Source organism: Adiantum capillus-veneris, chromosome 5 (genome assembly GCF_014529385.1).
Source record: "Adiantum capillus-veneris isolate H3 chromosome 5, ASM1452938v2, whole genome shotgun sequence".
Taxonomy (NCBI): Eukaryota; Viridiplantae; Streptophyta; class Polypodiopsida; order Polypodiales; family Pteridaceae; genus Adiantum; species Adiantum capillus-veneris.
In genome coordinates, this window is record NC_140935.1 from 81,541,408 (window position 1) to 81,564,754 (window position 23,347).

Here is a 23,347-nt window from a genome sequence, read left to right on the forward strand (position 1 = left end):
ACACTTTTCGCACAGCTTTGAGTAATTCTGCACCTCCAGATGGTTTGAACATAGCAGGTGTAGAAGGAAGTCTGCATACTGAAGAAACCAATAGAAAGACAATGGACAAAGGCAAAGGAACAGCCTTAGTTGTCAGGGGAAGGACCAAAGGAAAGTACAAAGGTGGAAAGAGGAATCAGTCCCGTAGCAAGTCCCGCAGTGCTAAAGGCAAGAGTGACATAGAATGTTATCATTGTGGCAAGAAGGGTCACATGAAAAGAGACTACAGAGAATGGAAAGCAGAAAAAGGCAAAGAAAAAGCTGAAGACCATGGTGAGAAGAACAAGTCCTCAGTGAAGATTCAAGAAAGAAATGTGACAAACAATGTTGCAGAGGATGACAGTCTAGTATCAAGAGACATCTACTTCTTGAACAATACAATGGACTCAACTCTTCTTACAGCATCTGATGGAAATGCACTGAGTGACTGGATTATAGACTCAGGGGCATCACTTCATGTGTCTCCAAACAAGGAGTGGTTTACTTCTTATGTGACCACTAAAGATCATGTTCGGCTAGGCAATGGGCAGACATGTGAGATCTTAGGTGTTGGAGATGTTCAATTGAAGTTTCAGAATGGCTCTTCTTGCACGCTGAAGAATATGAGACATGTTCCCGCAATTACAAAGAGCTTGATCAGCACAGGTTTACTTGATGATGCTGGCTACGTCACCACTTTTGGACAGAACATGTGGAAGATATCCAAGGGTTCTATGATAGTAGCACATGGAGTAAAGTCTGGAGGACTTTACATGATTTATGTATCAAATGTCTCTAAAAATGTAATCAATGTAACCGAGCAGCCAAACGTTTCTTTGTGGCATAGCCGGTTAGGACATATGTCCAAGAAGGGAATGGAAATCTTGTCTCGTTCTGGTTATTTGCCAGGCTTTTCATTTAATGATTTTGAATTCTGTGAACATTGTCTGTATGGTAAGCAAACACAGCAGCCACATAAGCATAGAAGCAGTAGAAGAGATACACAGTTGGCACTTGTTCATAGTGATTTGTGTGGACCTATGCCTAACCTATCTCTAGGGGGAGCTTCTTACTTTATGACATTTATAGATGATTACTCGAGGAAAGTATGGGTTTACTTTCTCAAGCACAAGGATGAAGCGTTTAGTGTTTTCAAAACCTGTGTGACACTTGTGGAGAATCAGAGTGGCAAGAAGCTTAAATGCTTATGCACTGACAATGGTGGAGAGTATGTTTCAAAGGCCTTTCAGGACTTTTCTGAGTCAAAAGGTATAAAACGTGAACTTACTGCTCCTTACAATCCTCCTCAAAATGGTTTTGCTGAGAGGATGAATAGGACCATACAAGAGAAGGTCAGAAGTATGTTGTCTAATGCACAGCTGCCAAATGGGTTTTGGGTTGAAGCTGTATCAACAGTTGTTCATCTTGTAAATAGATCTCCTAGCAAGGTTTTGCAGAAGGATTCAGTGCCATAGATGGTATGGTCAGGCAAAATGCCCTCATACAAGCATCTCAGAGTCTTTGGCTGTGAGGCATATACTCACGTTCCAAAGGAATTTAGGAACAAACTTGAGCCAAAGAGTAGAAAGTGCATCTTTCTAGGCTATGGTAATTTTGGTGAGATGGGGTACAGACTTTGGGATCCCGAATCCAGAAAGGTTGTCCGCAGCAATGATGTTCACTTTAATGAATCCAAATATCATTCTAAACCAGAGAGGGTTGAGGAGATTAGAAGAGTTGTCTTCCAAGAAGATGGACCTGCACGTGCAAGACAAAATGTCAGGGCTCAAGAGGAGCAAGGACAGGATAGAGTGGAACCACCGGTTGTGGCTGAGCCTGATCCACCTATTGTGCGTAGATCTGGATGTATCACGCGACCTCCTGATAGGTTTGTTCCATCTATGAACTATGTCATGTTGACTGATTGCAATGAGCCTTCATGTTACAAAGAAGCAGTGCAAATGAAGGACTCTGGGAATTGGCAATTGGCCATGCAGTCAGAGATGACAGCTCTGCATAAAAACAAGACATGGAAGCTAGTTAAATTACCACAGGGCAAAAAGGCTCTACCTTGTAAATGGGTTTACAGGTATAAGATCACCGCTCATGATAGTCAGCCAAAGTACAAAGCAAGGCTTGTTGCCAAGGGCTTTAAGCAAGAACAAGGCATTGACTTTGATGAAGTCTTCTCTCCGGTGGTCAAGATGACTACATTGAGATGCTTTCTTGCATTGGTTGCCATATTAGATTTGGTGTTGCACCAAATGGATGTCAAGACAGCGTTCTTGCATGGTGATTTAGATGTGGAAATTTACATGCAGCAGCCAGAAGGGTTTGTTGAGAAAGGCAAGGAAGATTGGGTATGCCAGTTGTTAAAGAGTCTTTATGGCCTAAAACAATCACCGAGGGCATGGTACCATAAATTCCACAAGTTTATGCTTTATCAAGGCTACAAACGTAGTGAGTTCGATCACTGTCTATATACAAAGAAGGCTAAGGATGGTAGTTGGCTGATCCTTATTTTGTATGTGGATGACATGTTGATTGCTGGCAAGCACTTGGAAGAAATTTCAGCTTTGAAGTCAAAGATGGAAAAATCGTTTGACATGAAAGACATAGGTGAGGCAAGTCATATACTTGGTATGCGCATTGAGAGAGACAGATCAAAGAAGTTGATTTGGTTATCTCAAACAGAGTATATTGACAAGGTTTTGCAACGTTTCAATATGGAGAAGGGAAAGGCACTGAGTGTTCCATTGCCACCATATGTGAAACTTAGCAAACAAGATTGTCCTGTGTCTGAGGAAGAACAGGCTGAAATGGATAAGATTCCATATGCGTCTGCAGTGGGTAGTTTGATGTATGCAATGATTGCTACTCGCCCAGACATTGCATTTGCAGTGGGAGTAGTAAGTCGATACATGTCAAACCCAGGCAAGAAACATTGGGAGGCAGTGAAAGGAATATTGAGATACCTGAAAGCTACAAAGAGTATGCGTATATGCTATGGGAGTCAGGAGCTAAGTGTAAAGGGTTTTACAGACTCAGATTATGCAGGTGACTTAGACAACCGAAGGTCTACGTCAGGGTATGTCTTTACATTGGATGGTGGAGCAGTATCATGGAGTTATAGATTACAAGATTGTGTTACTCAATCTACTACAGAGGCTGAATATGTTGCAGCATCAGAGGCATGCAAAGAATCAATTTGGCTTAATCGACTAGTAACAGATTTGGGAATCAAAGAAGACATGCCTGTGTTATATTGTGATAGTCAAAGTGCTATACAATTGGCTCGCAATCCAGTTTATCACTCAAAGACAAAGCATGTGGATGTGAAGTATCATTTCATCAGGGAAATGCTCGAGGATAAGCAACTTCAGCTTGTCAAAGTTCACACCACAGAAAATCCTGCTGATCTACTTACAAAAGGACTTCCCTCAGAGAGCTTTGCGCATTTTCGCAAGCAGCTAGGTGTAGCGTAGTACATCACTTCTCTACATCTCTTGTATATTAGCTTGTATAGTAGCTTCTCTCACACATAAAGTACCACATTGGACTTTAAGTGGGAGGTTGTTGGGGTATAAAGCCCAATGTGGTCACCCAGGTAAGTGGGCGGGCCGCCAGGTATGTACACATATTCTTTTGTAAAAACCTAATAAGAACTCACTATGCTCTACACATTACAATAGAGAGAGTTCACCATATCGTCATGCTCTTCTTCTCGCACTCTCTCTCGCGTCGCACTTCCGCTCGTACTCCTTCACAGCTAAAGCTGGTCAAAGCTAGCAGGTGTTCTATCCCAGGCCAAGATAGCAATCGAGTGCAGTGCAGAAGGCTAGGGCAGGTGCAAAGGCCCTTGGCAACCAAAGGATAGCGGGAAAGTATGCTTGATGCAGTTTTTTAGGCCAAAAGTGCAGCTGAATGGTCCAGATGGGATGACAGATGAAGATGTACGGAATGCCAAGTCAAAGCTCTAGAATGTAGAGTTCAGCGTGCTCTAGAAGCCGGTCTAGACGACTCGTCAAACGGAGCCTCGGTGTTCTAGATATTGTAGTTTAAAGAAAAAGTGTGTTGCAGATCCCTGACGGGCAAGGCAGCTGGGGACAGGTGGCTCGGGCTGATGTCACTGTATATGCGTAGTGCTCGAGTTGTGGAGCATGCCTGTCTTCTCGGATTGCGAATCGGAGCTCTGGTTAGCAAGATATGGTCAGTTGAAGATTTTCAGGGGGGCGGGTCTGAGTCCACTTGGTTGCATTGGAAGACGTTCCATCTAGCACTTCTTGAGCCTCAACAGGATTCTAGAGGGTAGCATGCATCATGTGGAATTAGCACGAGTCAACGCTCATCAATTGGGTGCTTACTCGGCAAGATACGGCAAGACGAAGTTTGGAGCATTTGGGTAGTGGACAATTGCATATGATTTTTTAGGTTTTTTATGGCCTTGGATAGTGAACTCCGGGGAACCGGAATATAGTGGTGTTGGCACGACCAGTGACCGGCAAAGTGGAGACTCGGCACCAATTTACGACTCGGTGATTGGATCACCACCAGGTGCCAATCGGCAGACAAGACAAGGAGGGGAGGAAATTTGGTATTTTCAGTGGAGTTTTTTTAAAAAAAAACTTTAGAGCCTTGGAGGCTACCCAAGGGGGGATCACCCACAGGGGGGATCACCCACATGCGCAAGATGGAGTCTGGCTCGCACCGTATATGAGCTGGGGCATAAGCCCTCATAAGCATACAAGGAGGCGAAGGTTGAGCTCTTTGAGCGTGGCCATGGCCGTGAGCGTTGGGCGCTGTGTGGTCGAAGGCGGTGGCGCGCGGCGGCGCTGCAGTGCGCATCCGGGGCGGTTTTGGCCGGTGAGGCGGCGCGAGGAGCGGCCCGCTTGCCTGCGAGTTAGAGGGGATGATGTTGAAGGTGTAGTTCCGGCGGCCGTTGGGCCCCCGAGCTTTTGAAGTAGAGAGGGAGGGCAATAGCGACATCGCCATTGCCTCCCCCCCTCAGGTAAGAGGTGAGTCCCGCAGCAGAGAAAGAGAGAGGAAAACTCGGAGGCCGTCAAGGGAGCAAGGTAAAGCAAGGGCCAAATTGGTCGTAGGGTTAGAAGAAAAGAAGGTTCCAAGGCCGGGCAAGGGCAAAGGGCATGGCCATCCGGGCAAATCAAAGGGTGCAAAGCCAAGCCAAGTGCAAGGCCAAAAGAGGACAAAGAGGAGCCGGATAAGGAGTGAAGGTCAAAGTCAAAAATTGAGCAGTATAAGGCTAAACCAAAAAAGGGTAAAAAGTGAAAGATGAAAAATAAAAAATAAAAATGCCAATGGGGCAATAGCGACATCGCTAATGCCCCCCTCCCAAGTGCAAAGAGTGAAGAAGAGAGAGATAGAGCAAAGCGGTGCCCTCTTTCCCAAAAGATACCAATTCAAGATGCCAAGTGGACCAATTAAATTGTAAATTCCCAAATTAAAGTCCCCCCCTATAAAAGTAAAAAATGAATTAAATTTGGGGCTTTTTTTGGCCTTTTGAGTTGTCGTTTGAAGCCTGCAAAGTGGAGTTCTCTAGCAAGCTAGCCCCTTTGTAACTTTTGCTTCAAAATGGCCATGGTGATGGCATTGCAAGCTTGTGTATATGTTTTCTGAAGTGCAATCAAGCCACAATTGCCTCCCGTGCTGTTGTTTCCCCTTCCCCCCTTCTCTTTCTCTCGCTTTCATGTCCCTCCTCGGTGCCGGCTGTGTGGAAGTGTGTGCCCCCCGGACCGATGATGTTTTGAGTGAGAGAGTGAGATTGAGTTGTTGTGAGTGTGTGTAAGGGTGGAGAGAGGCCATGGCAACGAGTGTGCGTCGTGTGGTGGTTTGGTGAAGTGTGTGAGCAGCGGCAATCGAGCAGGCGGTGGTCTGCTAGTGTGAGTTGTGTGTTTGAAGGTGTTTTTCGAGAGGATAGGGGTGTTGTGAATACCCTAAGCTATAGAGAGGCCCTTGTGTTTGTGCCGGGCGTGTTCCCCCATTCCCCCTCTCCAACGTCATCGAGGAAGCCCAAGAGGAAGCTCGACTTCAAGTACTCAAAAGGAAAGCTACTCTCAAAAATCAACAAAATACCTATTCTTATCAACACTCTGGAACTAGATGACCGACTATGGGAATTACAGAAGGATGCAATATCAACAGATGATGAATGGTTAGATGGAATGGACCTTCGCATCAAAGTAAAGCTAAACAATCATAGCACAAATTCATTGATCGATACAAGAGCTCGAGTAAATGCAGTCAGTTACTCCACGTATAAGAAAGCAACAAGTCAGTTTGTGACATAGGGAATATCAACTATTAAGGGATGCAACAAGAACTCAACACCGACACTGGGATTAGTCAACTTAAATGTGATAGTACATGGCAAACCAAGATACCAATGGCGGGTAAAAGCTGAACAACCATCATTATTGATACTGACAGCTCAGGAAATTAGCATGCTAGAGAATCTTGATGGTACAATAAAGAAAAGAGCACACAAGTTACAAGCTTGGCTCTTTCGGAGACAACAAAAGAAAACCTCGACCTCAGAAACCCTTGAGTTAATTACTCAAGACCCAACTCTTGCACAACATAATGGTTTGAATTGCATTGATCTTCAAAGCATGGTAGAGCCAACCAAGGCTATGCATAGACACGATTGTTCAACACATGCACACAGTTATCCCGCAGTACGACATCTAGGAGGGGTGGAAGGGAACTAAGTAATTAAGGACAACGTTTGAAGAGGGAGGAAAAAGTTTGATGTTAACATGTGAATTTTTGCAAATAACCTAATAATATCCTTAACTAGTCATCAACCAGGGAAAATTTAACTGATAACATCTCCCCGATGAGTGTAAATAGTGTTTATACTATTAGAAAATCATCAAAAAATGGTCTTTTTGGTTATTTTCATCATTTTTCTTGATATTGGGACTTAAAAGTGGAGAAATCCACCAAAAAACAATAAAGCAATGTTGTTCAATGGATTTTCCTAATTATTGATTTTTTACTTTGCTTTTTTAGCGTATTTTAGTATTTTCTTTGACTTTTTAATAAACACGTCAAAAATTAATAATAAATAGCAAATGAGCTTAGATGGAGAAACTGAAGATACAGTGATGATTAGAAGGACAAGGTGGACAGGCACAAAAAATTTCAATCGAATCGACAGATGGAAGCGGGAAGCCTAAATTAGGCTGCCAAGGCTTACTTTCGCAAATTCTTGCAGAATGAGCTAATGGAATCCGATTGAAGAAATTTTTGAGTCTAACATAGATTTCATGGCCTAGTAAGACTAATAGGCAAATTTCGGGAAAAATAGTTTGGGAAGTCCGGGTGTAGATATCCTAGGTAGCCCAAAATCACCTCATTTCCACTAGTCACTCTTGGAGAAGAGAGCTCTTGACCTTCTTCGCGAGCGATTTCCGGAGTCCACAGTCACCCATTTACAGCGCCGTCTCACACGAGACATGAGAGGTAAGTTGTAAGCTTAGCAATGAACAATTCTATATGGCTTGGTAGCAAGTGTAGGCTCAGAAAAAAACCCTAGAAACCTAGCAGTGCACGAAGTCCTACGAACAAAATTGACCATAGCGGCTTGTCAGCTCAACCGGTACCATTAGGTGCAGAGCTACTTATCGCAATGCAAAACATATCCCATGATGGAGGTAATGAGCAAAGCAAAAAGATATCTTTCATCTCATCATCCATATTCATGCAATGTGCATGTATCTGAACAAACAAAAAGTTAAACTCATTGATATGGTTGGCAACACTAGCAGATTCCTGCATATGAAGGTTGAATAGTTTTTGCATTAAGAAAACGTTATTGCTAGCCATATTCTTTTCATAGGTATTGCATAGCTTTTGCCATAATGCGTAAGCAGACTCACATTCCAACACAGAAAAGTAAACAGATTTGGTAAGGTCAATCTAATAGTAGACTTGCATAGTTCATCCAGCTCATCCCACTGAAACGAGTCATGTCCATATGCTCAGTTCTTTCCTTGTACATGATAGGCAACTTTTGTTTCTTTTGGACAAGAACATCTTGCATTTGGTTTTTCCAATGAGCAAAGTTTGTGCCATCAAACTTCTTTATGTCATAGACATCACACTCTTTAAGTGACATCTTGGCAAACTATAAGCCCAAAATTTTTGGCAAAATTTTGGCAGAGTCTCCTTTGTTTTTTGGAGCAAATTGCAACCAAAATAGAGACCAAAAGTGCCAAGAAATGTAACCAAACACATAAAAGGGTATCTCTGACCAAATAGCAAGAACAACTGAGAGTACTAGCTATGCATAAACTATCAAACTGACATACCAAAGGCCATCATGGCTAACGAGCACCTAGTCCTCTCTATACATATCCTATGGCGAGGCCACGAAGAGGGATCTCTAGCTACCTGTATCAACAAAAGTATCTCCACATTTGAGAATACCCCAGCTCAAGAAAACCTCACCACATGACCCTTTTTAATGTAGGATATGCAAGAAATGTATAGACAAGTCTCAGAAATGGCTATCTTCCGGACCAAGTCCCAAAAATGGTCGGACTGTCGTACAAGCCAAATATGGCTCCACAAAAACGTACGATGACAGTATTCACAAATAACGTACAGTCATCACTGCTAATCACAATATATGTGCACAATCAGATGCCAAAAAGGTGCAAACAATATGCCAAAAAACTCCCACCCGATGAGAACTCTGGGAGTATACCAAAATCGTGGTCAAATCCTGCCAAGAAACGCTCTCAAAAGAGCATACCAGTGATGGACATAACATCCATAGCATATGGCATATCAAAAAAGATCATTAAATCCCAACTTTGGAATCAATTGTGCATAAAATAGTCTAGTTGAACAAGCCTGCTAACGACCTAGACACATAAACCATGCCAAGCTCTCAAATGCATGAAACGTGTGTGCATAAAGCTCCAAAATTGGTGTCAAAATGCTTGTTGTAGATAAGTGTATATCATGTTTGATGTCGAGAAAACTATGTCAAAAATTGATGCATAAACGACCAAAATATGAAATGCAACCACTGCCAAAAATATGGCACTTGTAAAGCTATGTATGGCTGAGAATTTCAGCCCTCTGTATGCATGAAAGTAGCATCCCAAATAGAAATCCAATTGGCTGAATATTCAGCTCACAAAGGTGTCAAAGTATCCTGCAAGTGTCTCGCATAATAGCAAGACAAATCGGCAACCGCAAGATATCAAGCATCTCCTGTATGTGGCCGCAAGTGGACCTCAAACAAGTGCTACCAACTCTCTGAGCATCTAACCACACAGATCATACATTCCATATTGGCTCAACCTGTGACTACCAAAATGCATACTCAAGGTATAAACTATCGAGCTCAAACTGCACTCACAAAAGCTAGCGGATGTAGCCAAAAACTGTTCTTAAAAAAACAGTCTCTATGTTTTCACTTTTTGATCCACCTGTGCTCCAAACTAGAAAATGATTTCGTCGTAGAGCTCAAGGCTAGCTACATTTTTATAAAAACAAGTTTTTAAATCGGAGCTTGCTAGCTCATGTTATGAGATAAATAGAAAACTACTCTCTTGCAGCCATGATCTAAGCGGCCTACTTATGTGTGTGTTTCCTTGGCAGCCCACACTCTCATTAGCTTATGGCTATACCCACAAGCATGTATAATGGATCTGATACCAGTTGTTGGATCTAGTGCAGGAGCGGGAATAGAGAGTGTGAGAGAGAAGAGAGTGCGTAGATACAGATGAGGTGAGCCTTGCCCTCCTACACATCACACACTATATCGAGATGATGTGTATGGCTCGTAATGTATTATCTAAAGATTTGGATAAAGAAACTGTAAGTGAGTTAGTGACGGGAGTTAGTGACGATCAGTTGGACACAAGCCAGCAAACCCAACAATGGACCCCGAAATCCGACCATCGGGCCTTATGTATTGACCTTTCATGTGGAGAAGAAACTAAGCATGATAATCTCAGCCAAACGGAAGAGAAGTTATCACTATGTATTGACCTTTCATGTGGAGAAGCAACTAAGCATGATAATTTCAGCCAAATGGAAGAGAAGTTATCAATATGTATGGATTTCAAACAGGCACCAATGTACATTGAAATGATTGAACAAAAGTTATGGATGACAAAGCTTCAATATGACCCACCATTGGAAACTAAATGGGAAGCTTTCAAGAAAGTTATTTGTTCTTTGTTGAAGAATGCTTTGTTATAAATAGATTCCATGGTATCAACGAAGATAGATCATGCAAAAGGTGGTTTGATAAAGAATGTCAAGATGCTCAAAAGTCCTTGATAAAGCTTGATGCAACTATGGACAAAGACAACTATCAAATTCATTTGCATACATACAAGGCATTGATTCAAAAGAAGAGAAGAAGATGGGAAGTAAAGCAACAACTTTTTCAAGTCCAAGAAAAGGCACACGCATGTGGAATATTTTGGAGAAACTTGAGGGGAAAGCGAGCTGAGAATTTTGGTAACTTGAGTCTTGTGAATATGTACACACATTGTAGGCAATTATATGAGCAAGCAAATGCTGAAAAAAATGCCATTTTATGGTTCACTTCCATGTATGCCCTCTTTTTTTACTATTGAGGATGTATGCAGTGGGCTTGAAAAGTTGGCCACTCGTAAAGCGAGAGATCTTCAAGGTATCAAGCCAGAGATGATCAAATGGACGGGAGATTTTACCCATGAGTGGATGTGTGATATGTTCAACCTTGCACTTCAACATGGTATGCCTTATGATTGGAGTACTAATTGGGTTAAGCCTTTGCATAAAGGAGGGGATGTAAAGAATGTAAACAACTACCGGACTATAATGATTGGGTCTCTTATGGAAAAGTTGTTTGGGTGCATAATGGAGATAAAATTGAGTGATTGGGCTGAAGAGAATGACAAGCGTGCAAAAAGACAAGTGGGTTTTTGTTGATGCCATAGCATCATTGATCATCTTGTCACTCTTCATGTTCTCATGGAGGAAAGTCGGTTGAAAGGCAAGCAATTGTATTGTTGTTTTGTGGACTTTAAGAAATCCTTTGATATGATTCCACGTAACAATTTGTGGAGAAGGATGGAAGAACTCCAAGTGCCAAGTGAGTTTATGCTTGCGGTTTTGCGAATCTATGACAAGGTGATTTGTCAATTGCGCATGGGAAGAGAAATTTCAAAAAATTGTAAGCACTATTGGAGTAAAACAAGGATGTCCATTGTCACCAACTCTCTTTGTTCTATGCATCAATGAATTGGAAAAAATGGTACTTGAGTTTATGCAAGAAGAAGGCATTGAAGAGGTCACTATTTGCAATGTGGTAATCATGCTTTTGTTGTATGTGGATGATGTAGTGCTTCTAGCACACACTTTAGAAGATGCACAAAAGCTTATGGTTGTCCTTGAGAACTTTTGCTTGCATAGTGGGTTGATTGTGAATGAAGTTAAAACAAAGGTTATGCTTGTGAAAACTAACCATAAGGAGAAGCCATGCATTGTGCACAACAATGAGACACTTGAAGTTGTTGAGAGCTTTAAGTACCTTGGCCTTCAAGTTCCGTCCAATAACAAGTGGCATGAATGTGCTATGCATCGTTTGGAAGCGGGAAAGAGAGCATATTATGCATTTGAGAATATGTGTAATGCGGGAAACATCAAGTGTTGGGTTCTCAAGAAGTACCTTTTTTATGCATTGGTGACACCGGTTCTTCTTTATGGAGTTGAAATGTGGGGCGGGAGCATCTCAAAGTCTACTTGGAAAGATTTTGAGAATGTCCAAAAGCGTTTTCTTACGAACTTTCTCCAAGTCAAGACACAACCACCAGATATGCTCCTACTTCTTGAGTCAGGATCTCTTCCAATTGAGGTTAAGGGCATGGAACGGGTTGTGGGGTACATGATGAAGATGCGTCAAAACCCTACGATTGCATGGGAAGCAATCAAAAAATTTCAAAAGACGCATAAAAGAAATATCTTGAGCACGGGATGGATGCAAGACATAAAGAAGTGGTTTGGGAGATGGGATGCATTACACTTGCTACATGATGCTTCAATTGACTCCCAAGTGAATGAACCTTTTCTACAACACAAATGTATTACGGCTTGGGAGAAATCCGATGGGTTGCGCTTCATACATTACACCACTCTTATTGCCCCCCAACTACAAAACCATGTTCTTTGCTAAAAGAGGAAACCGTACTCACATGTACATGCTTGAGCCTATCCCCTTCTCGATGATACACATTATGGCACCCATTCGGCTTAGCTCCAATTTCCTTCGATGCAAGACAGGGCATTGGGAGAATGGAAAAGAGTCAAACTGCAAGTTCGAGAGTCTGAGTACCACACACTACTAGAGTGCTCAGATTTTTATCACATCCGAACTTGCTTCTCTCACACTTTCAGCCATGACTTAGACCTACACACTTTCCTCTCCTAGCCACAGGGTGGGCTCTCCATTGCGACTCTCGGCACCACAATTTTGGAGCATCAAGAGTCACTCATCAACCATACACATACTACATCACATGTAACTTTGGTCCCATAGGTCATATTTGACCTCCGAGGACAATAATAATAATATCTCTCTCTCTCTCTCTCTCTCTCTCTCTCTCTCTCTCTCTCTCTCTCTCTCTCTCTCTCTCTCTCTCTCTCTCTCTCTCGTGCGCGCGCGCGTGCACGTGGGAGCTCTAGAGATGGACTCTATGCTCAAGATCTTGGTGATGGATGCAAATCCAAGGCAATAAAAGTTTCTTCTTATCCATCTCTAGTATTCTATCACTAAGCTATGCTAAGATCTTGCCCATAAGCAAGTGTACATGGAATATCAATTCTCTTGCTTTCTCTCCAACTACATCTTCCACTTTCCCTACAGTTTCTTTCTTTTCGCTGGGGTGTTTAGCGTTTGGGAAGGAGGGTTATACTATGGAATCTTAAAGCCACCATCTTCTTGATTTAAGCAAGGCACCACATGAGCACAAACATGTATTGTAACAAAGCTCTCTTTTGAGAGTATTATGATACAAGTCCTTTTGGAGGGGTGGCCAGCTCAAGAAAATCCAGTGCTCATTGAGTTGCCAATCTTAATTGCTTATTCTCTTTGAATATGTGCATGGTTAAAGTGTTTTTTATGTATATTTGTGTAAAGAAATCAACCTAGCACAACCTATGTTCTTCTTGCTCTCTCTCTCTCTCTCTCTCTCTTAAAGGAAAAATCTCTCTTTTCATAGTTAAATTCTGTTGATTCTAAGAGTAAGTGTTAGATTCTTTGACACCATAACATTTTCAAAAACCCCCATAGGCTATACATGTGCCTCATTGGAATTTACATTCAAGTTTCCACCATTAAAAAGAGGCAACAAAGTGTCATAGATAACACGTGAGCTTACACTATTATATCCTCTAGTACATGATAACAAAGACTGAACAAAATCTTCCACAAACACAACATCTCATGCAACCAAGATATGTTTTGTGTCTGGATGGCATAACGTGTAACCTTTGCTTTTAGCATTGTAACCAACAAAAATGCATTTAAAATCCTTATTATCCAATATATAGTGATGCATATGTGGCATCAAAGCATAATATAAACAACCAAAAATGTGCATGTGATCAATAGATAGCTTCTTATCATGCCATGATTCATAAGGAATCATAGACTACAAGGCTTTGGTAGGACATCTTTTAAGTACATAAGTAGCAGACATGATAGCCTCGAGCCAAAATGAATGTGGTAAAGCTTGACTCTTGACCATACATCATGTCATCTTTGTACGCAACTTGTTCTTTCTTTGAGAAATTCCATTTTGCTTAGGTATATATGGCATTGTACATTGGTGTTATATCCCACAATTAGCCAAAAATGCATTAAATTCATGAGACATATACTCCCCCCCTTGATTTGAACGGAGGGTGTCCATAGTACATTTAGAGACATTTTTAGCCATAGCCAAAAATTCCTTGAATCACATAAACACTTCAAAATTAGCTTTAAGTGGATAGCTTATTTCTTGAAGCACATAAACACTTCAAACTTAGCTTTAAGCGGATACACCCATGCATACCTAGAGTAATCATCAATGAAAGTCATGAAGTATAGGAAATTGCCTAAGGATGGAGTTTGCATAGGTCCACAAACATCACTATGCACAAGTTGCAACCTGCATGTAGCCCTTACTGAACCATCCTTTTGAAACTTCACTTCATCTTACCCAAAATGGAGACTTTCCAAACAATCTTAGAAGGTGCTTCAAGAGGCGGCAAAGAAGCAACCATATCAAAGTTTTGCAAACGTAGCAAATAGGCAAAATTCAGATTCCCAAAACATGCATACCAAAGTTTTGCATCTAAAACAACCTTTGAATACACAAATGCATTTGCAAAATTCTACCCACACTTGTCATACAAAGTGAGCTTATATAGCCCATGGAAAAAAAAATGCCAAATGTAGCTATTTAATCACCAAAACTAAGATCATGAAGTGTACATCTATCATACAAAAATTTGTTGATAGAACAAGGTGAAAGCTGAAGCTTTGCTTCATGTTGGCCTACCATTATAATGAGTTTAATAACTGCACAAGGTTATAGAGGGGAAGGAGTTTCCAAATAGGGAAGGCTGTATTTCAGTTTATAAAGTGTGACTTAGGATAGCAAAGGGCTGGTTATAGAAAGGCACGTTCTTATGTTTGTGTTCATCCAATGGACCAAAAAGAAGGATGTTTGGCATTTCAGCTATGTAGTAATATGAAAATAAAACTTAAATTCAATTGAGAAGAAAATGAATTTTTGGGAATGGAAGAAGTCACCTTCAAGAGTGACCATGATGACATAGGCTTCCAACACTTCAAGCATAGGCTTAGTGCAATTCATCAAGTTGATAGGCGCCATCGATGGGATGACTTTTTAATTTAGCGACTTGCCAAAATTGTGTGTGTGTGTGTGTGTGTGTGTGTGTGTGTGTGTGTGTGTGTGTGTGTGTGTGTGTGTGTGTGTGTGTGTGTGTGTGTGTGTGTGAGAGAGAGAGAGAGAGAGAGAGAGAGAGAGGGTTGAATCGGCATCAAGCCATACACTATTGTGGATGCAGTCGCCTCCACACATCGACATCAAATGTAGCCATGCACTTTGTTTCTCCCTCCATCGGTGGAAATTGATGTAGGCATTACAAAAGTGGCATCCAGGGGCAGCTCCATGCAGAAGAAGGGAAAGTTGCTGGTGCACCTTGTCTCCTATGCAGGCATTGGAGAAGTGGCCTCCAGGGGCGGCTCTAAGCAGAAGAAGGGCAAGTTGCTCGTGCACCTTGTCTCCTTTGCCAACACCAGCTTCACCTACGTGCTGGCCAAGCCCCACCATATTGCCTCTCTCAAGCTATGCCTTCGCAAGTACATCATCTTTTGAGTCTTCCCTACGGGTCTCCTGCTGCAACCAGTCCGCATCGATGTGGAATGGTTGCAGCAAGAGACCAGTAGGCTAGCGTGGCCAGTGCCAAAATGAGATTTCTTTTTTTCATTATGAAGTGAATCTTTTTTCTACACGATATCAAGTCCAGTGCAGACTGGTTGCAGCAGGACACCACTGGGCTACCGTGGCAAGTGCCAAAACGAGATTTTTTTATTATTATTATTAAGTGAATCTTTTTTCTACACTATATCAAGTGGATAGGGTAAACAACCGCCTCTACTCTCTACCGTTTAAGAGCAACAACTTCATCCCAGATTCTCTCTCTTTGTATCTCTCTCTCTCTCTCTCTCTCTCTCTCTCTCTCTCTCTCTCTCTCTCTCTCTCTCTCTCTCTCTCACTCTCTCTCTTTCTCTCTCTCGTCAACAATAGCATCAGCAACTATCTCTCTTGCTTTTGGTTGCATGCAATAACAATGATGACTGCTTTTACCAGATTGGAGGTGGCACCTTTACGTCTCTATGTCTGCTCCTTTATAATCCCCATTTTGCACGTCCGTTATTTTTACAACTCCATGTTTGTTTTAACAAATTTTCTATTTTCACCTTCGTAAACCAGTGTCCATGTGGACAGCTGAAGTGCAAGTATGCTCCAAAACCATACTAAGCTATCATGGTGGTAACAAAAAACCCCTCCCCACGTGCCTTCAATGTCGGATGGCTTTTGGCAATGCAAAATGTTTTTGACCGCCATGTCTGACATGGATGGCACGTCAATATTGATGGCACGTTGGGAGGGGGTTTTTCTGTTGTGGAACAACACTAACAACACATCAAGAGGGAATAATTTTTCACCTTTTGCGCCACATAACAATTCCAACTGTTGACACTGACAACATATTGGGAGGGGGGACTTTTCACATGATATCATGTAGACAAAAGATTATCACTTAGTAATGCAACAAAAAAAATAAAAAAAATCATTGGTTTTCCTTTTGTCTACAGAACAATTTTGACTGACGTTTGGCACTGGGGGGGGGGGGGGGGGGGGGGGGGGGGGTGTTTCACCCCTTTCACTTCATTTTGGAGATGCACAATTATATGATTAGAGAGTATGGTATTATGAATTTGATTGTAAATAGGTATTATCTTTGTTTGGATTCAGGCCATCCGTGTTTTAGACTCATTCAATTTATTTTCTTGTAATTAATTTTAGATTATGAAAATGCAAAAAGAACCAATCATTATACTACATTTAATGGAATGTTTTCACTTTGTTTAAAAATTAATTGTAGTCTTGCAATTGGAAAAGGCTCTTGAAGAAGAGGGAGACCATCTATTGTCGCTCATGATCCTCTTTGTAGTGATCAAGTGAGTTCAATGTTAGTCACAGAGGACTACGATGATACTAATCTTGATGTTGATGAGAGCCAAAGTACAAGTCTTGGATTAGGGTCAGTGAATGATCTTGATCCTCAGTTAGCTAGGTTAGAAGCCATCATGGAGTTAGTTCCATGTCATATTGCACCTAAGGTGGGGGCTATTTCAGATGATGTGGATGATAATCACTTGCATATGGACACGGTAGAGGATGACAATTGCTTGCATATGGAAAGTGTAGAGGACATTCTTAATACGACAAGGGTGTTTAATCTTTTGAGCACTTGCCACTACTTTTGTTTAGACTCACTCCATATGCATGAGTTCGTGGTCTTAGATCCGATGTTTTAGGTTCAAAGGCTACATTTTCTAGAAAGGATTAATTAAAGGCAAAAGGGCCTTTATGGTCTCTATGCAGACATTACAAAAGGAGATGGCATTAGTTTCAAATTTGTCTGACAAGTAGTAACATTTTTGAAGAGACTTGCTCGTTTATTTTTTTGCTCAAAAATACTCGCTCGCCATCTCGTATAACCCATCCTTTTGTGGGTGATAGACCAAAGAGAAATTCAACTTAGTATCCTGATTTTTGAAGAGACCCTTCCAAAAATTGATGGTGATTATTGGATCTTTGTTGGATACTATAGATGGTGGTAAGCCATGATACTTAAAGTTGTGTGAGATAAAGAGAGTTGTTGTATGGTGTGCTATGTCTTTTTGACCGGTATAAAATGTGCTTGCTTGCTAAACTGGTCTACTATTGTCCATATTCTTGTATTCTCATAGAAGGATCTTGGCAATCCAAAGATAAAATGTATGGAAATAGTTTCCCATGGGGAATGAGGTATAGGCAATGGTTGAAGCAAACCAGGTTGCTTCCCTCTTTCATATTTTGTCTTTTGACATACAATGCATTTGGCAACCTGGTCCGATATTTCTGCTTCATTGTTGGCCAATAAATATACATCTCTAATCCCTTGAGAGTAGCTTAAATCCCCCTATGTCCCACATATGGTGGAGCACGATATTTGTACAGTTTACATGAAATTTTCATGTAAACTATGTATAATACATTGGCTATTGCCATAGAAAAGATAGCCATCTTGCCCATTGTATGGTTTCTCTTTCTTTCCTAGTGCAATTGATACAGCATTCACCCTTGGTCTTTGTGAAGGTACATCGACCACTTGGTTGTGCTTACCACCTATGTGAGCTATATAAAATTCAAATTGTGAAAGAGTGATTTCCCACCTCTTTTTTTTTATCACTTAGGTTAATTTGCATCAAAAAGTATTTAAGACTTTGATGATCTGTGCGCAAAATAAATGGAGTACCTAGGAGATAATGCTTCCATGCATCTATGGCATGTAAGATAGCTAAAAACTCTTGTTCACATATGCCTAGATTATTTTCTTGTTCATCCAATCTCCTACTTTTATTTGCTACGGCACGCTCTCCTTGAAGCAAAACAGCTCCAAGGCATTATCCACAAGAAACAGACTGGACTTCAAAAGGCTTTGAAAGGTCTTGTAATATTAGCACGGATTGAGAGGTTTTTTTTTTTTTGAAATTTTCAAAAGATTCATTCTCTTTTCAAATCCATAAAAATTTAACATTCTTTTTAGTCAAATCATATGATGGTCCTTCTATGAATGAGAGTGTTTCTATGAAGGATCTATCGTATGCACACATTCTTCTAAAGCTTCTCAATTTATGTAGATTCATTGGTATAGGCCATCCTTTTATTACCTCCTTCATATAGGCCAAAAGTTTTTTGAAAGGCTCCCTTCTGAACATCCTCAGGCACAATCCTTATCTGATGATAACCAATTTTGACATCTATTCTACTAAAGCGGGTAGATTGTTGTAACTTATCAAATATATCTTCTATCAAGAGAATAATAAATCTATTCTTTATGGTTATTGGGTTAAGCACCCAATAGTCCACACACATTCTACAAGTACTATCTCTCTTTTGTAATAGAAATGGTGTGAAAAATGTAGATGAACTAGGCTTGACCATCCCCTTTTTCACAAGCTCGTTCACTTGTCTCATAACCTCCACTTATTGAGCCGATGTGACTCAATAAGGAGGCTTATTAGGAGGTGAACTACTAGGTAGAAGTTCTATGGAATTATCATTTTGTCTCCTTTTGGGAGGTAGATCCTTGGGAATGTCATTTGTAAACACAACTTGAAACTCATCTAGAAACCTAGAAAATTCTAACTCCTCTTTAGTTTCATTTTTTACTTCATTAGGAACACATGCATCTTTCTTAGACTCCTTGAAAAAATCTACATAACAAGAAAGAGATATTTTCATTAATTTATCTAAATTTTGAGTATGTACAACTGGTATAGTGTTGCCACACTATTTACATCATGTGCCACATCTTTGGCTCTATAGGAAAAGGGAATTTTCCTCTCACGAAACTTCATAGTGGTAGCTATGGAATCAAATCATGGTGCCCCTAGAATAACATCTTCATGCTTGAGTCGGGAGATGAAGAGATCTTATTTGTCAACATAGCTTTGCAAATGGAGCGTTAGCTTCCCAATCAAGATAGTGACTAAGGCCTCTTGCCCTTTGAAAGCTCATCATCCTGTACCACATCTCCCATCTTGAAGTCATGAATTTCTAGCTTAGTAGCTAGCTTAACCGAAATAAAGTTGTGGGTAGCTTTAGGATCAAATAGTATGAAAGCATCATGCTCTCTTACTTTTCCCTAAGCATAAGAGAGTGGTTCTCCTTTGCAATGGACTTTCTCTTTTAGAACCTCCACCATGGTGTCTCTAAGAGGGTCATTACATTCACTTTTCTTGGGACATGCCTAAGAAAATTAACCATCTTGCACATTGTATGTGTTTTTCCTAGTGCAATGTCTAACATTACATCTTTGAAGTCTAGATCCATTGCGTACTCATCTATCATAGAGGATAGAGCATTGTGAGTAGCTATTGATACAACATTTACCCTTGGTCTTTGTGAAAGTGCATAGGCCACTTGGTTGTGCTCACCAGCTATGTGAGCTATATGAAAGTTAAATTGTGGAAGAGTGTTTGCCCACGTCATTTGTTTATCAGTTAATTTACTTTTCCTTCAAAAATCATGATCTGTGTGCAAAATAAAAGGAGTATCTATGAGATAATGCTTCAAGCATCTAGGGCATGTAAGATAGCTAAAAGAAATTTTTCCTACATTGTCTAGATTCTTTCCTTGGTCATCCAATCTCCTACTTTCATATGCTATGGCATGCCCTTCTTAAAGCAAAATGTCTCTAAGGCATTGTCCACAAGAATCACATTGGACCTCAAAAGGCTTTGAAAGGTCTGGTAATATTAGAACAGGTTGAGAGATGAGATTTACTTTTAAATTTTTCAAATCTTCTTTCTCTTTTATAGACCATACAAATTTTAGTCAAATCATACAATGGACCTACTATGAAGGAGAATTTTTCTATGAAGCGTCTATAGTATGCACACATACCTATAAAGCTTCTCAATTCATGTAGATTTGTTGGTACATGCCATTATTTTGTTACCTCCAACTTTTTAGGTTCCATTTGGATCCCTGCTTCAAAGATAATATGACCTAAATACTGAATCTCTTTAAAGAAACATTCGTTTTTCTTTTGATTAATGTAAATCTTATTGTCTCTCAAAACTTGAAATATTACATGAAGATGTTGCTTATGTTCCTCAATAGTCTTTGAGTAGATGATTATGTTGTCAAAGAACACTCTCATGAAGCTTTGATGAGGTCTGAAAAGCCTTTTCATGATTTGATTAAAGGTAGCTCGTGCATTGGTAATTCCAAAAGAGAGTACCAAAAATTCATATAGGCCAAAAGTTGTTTAAAAGGCCATCTTATGGATGTCTTCAGGAACTATCCTATGATAGCCACTTTTGATATCTATTCTACTAAAGTAGGTAGACTCTTGTAGCTTATCAAATAGATCTTCTCTCCTAGGAACGAGAAACCTATTCTTTATGTTTTTCCGATTAATTGCCCAATAGTCCACACATATTTTATAAGTACCATCTTTCTTTCGTACTAGTAGAACGGGTGAAAAAAATGGGGATAAACTAGGCCTAACCATCTCATTTTCCGTAAGCTTATTCACTTGCCTCATAATCTCCTCTTGCTCAGCCCGTGAGACTAGATAAGGAGGCCTATTAGGAGCTATCAGGTAGAAGTTCTATGGAATGATCATATTGTCCCCTTTTGGGAGGTAGCTCCCGGGAATGTCATCCATAAACACATCTTGAAACACATTTGAGAAATTAGAAAGGTATAACTCCCCTTTAGTTTCATCTTTAACTTCATAGAACACATGCATATTTCTTAGACTCTTTGACAGAAACCATGTAACAAGAAAGAGAGCTTTTCATTACTTTGTTGAAAGTTTGAGTATGTACAAGAGGTATAGTGTTGCTCGCACTATTAACATCAAGCAAAAGAGGACTTTTCTCTTAGGAAAATTCATAGTGTCAGCCATGCAATCAAAACATGGTGCCCCTAGGATAACATCTTCATGCTTGAGTGGAGATATGAAGAAATCTTCTTTATCAACATAGCTTTATGCATGGAACCTAGTTTCCAATTAATGGAGTGACTGAGACCTCTTGCCCTTTGAAAGCTCCATAAGCTTTACCACATCTCCCATCTCTAAGTCATGAATTCCTAGCTTGGTAGCTATCTCGACAAAAATGAATCTGTGACTAGAGCCATGGTCAAACAATATGAAAGCATGCTCTCTTACTTTTCCCCAAGCATAAGAGACTTTTTAATGGCCTTCCTCTTTTAGATCATTATGTTCACTTCCCTTGGGACAATTACGGGAAATATGACCTTGCTCTCAACACTTGAAACACTTGTTATCTCTACAATAATGTTCAACCTGTTTAGGAGAAAGTTTGTTTTTACCTTTGTAGCCCTTTTCTTTTGCCTTTCCTTTGTTATTGTTGTTGTCAGTCTTGAGAGAATTTTGCGTTGCATTGTTCTTCCCCTTTGGCTCATTTGACTCTTTGGCTTTTGTTGGCTGAGTGCATTTTATTTGCAAGCTTCTAATTTTGTGCTTTTGCAATTGTTTCACTTTTTTCGAGCTTTTTGCCATCAATTTGGTGAAAAATAGTATCAATGTGTTATAATTGCTCTATCTCACCTTTTCCACATCTTGCAACTCAATTAGAGTCTTTAGATTATCCAGATCTTTTGTAACATCACAATATCAAACTGGCACCAAAACATTATCTCTAAGGAAAAAAACATAGCATACAATTTAACTTCATAATTTTGAAATAAATTTGAATACAAACGTGAAGGTGGATAGTGTGCGTAATGATCATAAAGCTAGGTCTACCTTACATGGTTGTCCCAAAATGAACCGAATATCTTGGGAAACAAGTTAGATTGGTCGATTGTCATCATGTGTCATTTGGGTTGAAGTCCAATAATGTGCATATTAATACTATACATGTGATTACATGCAACAAAATTCATAAGCTCATAGTCTCAACTCCCTCCAAAGTTTTTTCAGCATCCTTAGAAATTCTATGCCTCCCCATCTTGCACCTTGTTTTGCTTCCCCCATCCATTTCACTCGGAGTGAAAGTATTTAAAGGTTCCGAATTTAAGTGTAGTACTAGATCTAAACTCATGAAAGCCAGCTTGTAAAAAAGTAGCTTGATCCTCCTATATGTGACGTGTATCCCCTTTGTAATGGACCAATGATCAAGTGACATGGATGACTTCTTTATAATGGATCTGTGTGTGCACAGCATGATTGTAGAGCCACAACTAGTGTGCAACTATCTTGTCCTTATACACCAAAATAATGGAGCAACCAATCCAACATAGCAACCTTGCAAGAAGTTGCAAATATTCCTACTTTGCGACTTTTTCTTCCCTAAAAATAGGGATCAAAACTAAATTCCAACTTCACATAAGGGTAGGGAAAACTCCAAAGAATGCTACACACATGCTGCAACGTTATATTTCTCTAATTCATTTGCACACTCAAAGGCCAATTAACCAATCTCCACATTTCTCCATTCTCGAGAAAGCACCTAGAAGTGTTGACCACCAATCTAGAGGATACTTACATGATGCCATGAGCTTGACTGCTCTCACAACTTAGTTAAAATGCATTGACCGCATGAAAATGTCAACCATGCAAGTGTAGTGCTCTTTGTCTAATATAATGTCAGTTTTTCCCATCATGCTATCAAAAAACTTTGGCTCTCATCAAGCAGCCCTTAGTATCTACATGCATTCAACACACTAAGAAAAGTGTCCACTGTTCGGAAGGTTCCCTAGTATTGCATCCAACAAAAACAATTCATGGCTTCCTTGGCAATCCCTTGTTGGGTATATCCTCCTATAAGAGAACTCCAAGAGACTTTGTCTAGCAAGAAACTCTCACTTGCATCTAGTTAGAACAATTGAGAGCTTTCTTATGACATTTATGTTGGGTAAAGCCTGCACTCCATGCATTCCAAGAGACAAAAATTTGCATAGAAAGGTCATCAAGA